This window comes from Octopus bimaculoides, chromosome 25 (genome assembly GCF_001194135.2).
Source record: "Octopus bimaculoides isolate UCB-OBI-ISO-001 chromosome 25, ASM119413v2, whole genome shotgun sequence".
NCBI lineage: Eukaryota > Metazoa > Mollusca > Cephalopoda > Octopoda > Octopodidae > Octopus > Octopus bimaculoides.
In genome coordinates this window covers 14,625,006-14,627,431 of record NC_069005.1, presented here as the reverse complement: position 1 = coordinate 14,627,431, position 2,426 = coordinate 14,625,006, and the positions used below count along the sequence as shown (strand labels likewise).

General features: G+C 36.4%; 1 protein-coding gene across 1 annotated transcript in view; it reads left to right on the top strand.

Annotated features, from left to right (window-relative positions):
* LOC106881882 (uncharacterized) overlaps positions 1-2,426 on the top strand; it is a 34,618-nt gene that overhangs the window by 7,040 nt on the left and 25,152 nt on the right. The gene's annotated exons all lie outside the window — the stretch shown is intronic.

Genomic DNA, 2,426 nt, shown 5'->3' with positions numbered 1-2,426 from the left:
TATATATATATATATATATATATGTGTGTGTGTGTGTGTAATTTTTTATTAGGCGTGCCATTCAGAAAGTTCTGCGATCCGTGTGTGTGTGTCACACCACATAACAACCAGTTTAAGTTTAAGTTAGAAGTTGAGCAAAAAAAAAAAAAAGAGTCCGATAGAAAGCTATTAGACTGAAGATGAGTTGATAGTCTAAAAAGTCCTTCAATATGGTGCTCCAGCAGGGCTATAGTCTAATGAATAAAACAAGTCAAAGAATAAAACAATAGTCAACGAGAGCGCTTCCTCTATGAGATCGCTGATCTGCAAGAAGTTGCCGGCATATCTTTCTCTCCAACACCCTAGCGTGAAAGGAGTTATTTGGATAACATAACTTTGAACAGTTTACTGGATGGTTACGGTTAGACTGTCTGACCCTTGGGTTTGCTAAATTAGAACTTCTGTTATAATTCCGTCCACGTACCTACAAGAGTGTGTTGTTCCCCCACCCCGCCCCACAAATTGGTTTCCTTATAACTTTTTGAAAATTATCTTTTCATCTTATTCTTGTTTCAGACTGCGACTTTGCCGGGAATTTTTAGTGGAATGAATTGACCCCAGCACTTATTTTGTTTTTTCCTGTTAAGCCCGGTAATTATTCTACCGGTATCTTTTGCCATAGCACAAGTCACGGGGCCGTGAACACATCAACATTAGACGATTAAACACACATATATTATCATTTATTACATTATATTCAATTCGCCATACATTATTCGTTTCATTGTCCATCATCTTTTCCTTCACATTTCAGGTATACTGAACACCCTTTTTGTCATTGCTTCAATCTACGTAAAGTTTTTGAGGAAAACAAAGAATTGTCAGAGTTATTTAAACGCCAGTTGTCAAACAGTGGTGGTGGGTGACAAAGGAACACACACACACATAGATATATAGCATCCAGACTCTAAAAACCAATATTGATTACTTTGGGGCATGCTAGTATTTGACCTAAATTCTCCAAGAGAGTAACTAGCCACTGTCCTGCTTTCGTCAAACTTTAAATTTTGGCTATTTTTAGAACAGAACTCCAAAGACGACTAACTTCTCTCTCTCTCTCTCACACACACACACACACACACGGCAATTAAGCTTAAAGGCAAATATGCTAACATACATTCACACAAAAAAATGCATGCTGGTATCTCAGTCTATTAGGATGTAAAGATAAATATGTCAATTTTGGCCCTGGAGAGATTTCTGCCTTCGGAACTTATAATGCAATTATTAATTGTATAATAAATTAAGGTGGATATTGAAACGATCATAGGCATTACGTAATCGACAGTTATATAAATAAATTGATTTGCAGTATTCAAACTCTCAATTTTCTTTATATTATACAATTATATATATAATATACAGCTATAATATAATAGGTGCTTGAGTCGTCTAAGAGACCATAAGTCGGAGAAGATGCACTCGTATATCTGTCAATAGAGTGGGTATTTTATAGTATTAAGTATCCATCACAGCTGGTCTTACCAATCAGTTTCGCGTAAAGAATACAATGGAGTGTTAGGTAACAATCCAATCATAACTCTACCCTCATCAGAGATCGTCGATATGGGAGGGAATATGACAACTGCTCTCTATTTCGAAGGTGGATTAGCACAACCGGTCAGCGGCTGCTGCGAAAAAAGTGGTGAAACAAAAAATATTTCTTATTAGTTAATAAATTAAATTTTGATGAAATAATTTTGTAAAAAAAAAATCCAAGGGATTGTCTTTCTGTAAGTGATAAAGTAGTTTTTTCCTTTATATTAGCGTGCGGTGTGTTGTGTGTGTGGGGGGTCTGTGTATATGTGGGGGTACATTTTGTGTGAGAGGATATGTGTTGGTGGTGAGGATAGTTATTTGCGGAGTGTCTGCAAAGACAGACTAACGAACACAACTATATATACCTACACCCCATATCGGCTATCTCTGACACTCCATTGTATTTTTTGCGCGAAACCGATTGGTAAGACCAGCCATGATTGATACTTAATATTATAAAATTCGGATAATATATATATATATATAACGGGCTTCTTTCAGTTTCTGTCTATCAAATCCAGTCACAAATTTGGTCAGCCCGAGGCTATAGTAGAAGACACTTGCCCAGGGTGTCATGCAAGTTTCAAAAAGAAAAAAAAAATGGGTGTTAGATTGAAGTTTTCGTGACTGCAGTCTTGGACTAACTGTATGGTTTGGGATAAAACAACAATAACAAACAAATTTAAGAACTTTGACGAAAACAAAATGGATTCTTCCAGTGGTAAAGCTTCACAGCAGAAATAATTGTTTTTGAATTCCAGACGATGCCTTTTCTCTTTTACTTGTTTCAAGCATTGAATTGCAGCCATGCTTGGGCACTGCCCTGAAGGGATTAGTCGAATAAATCG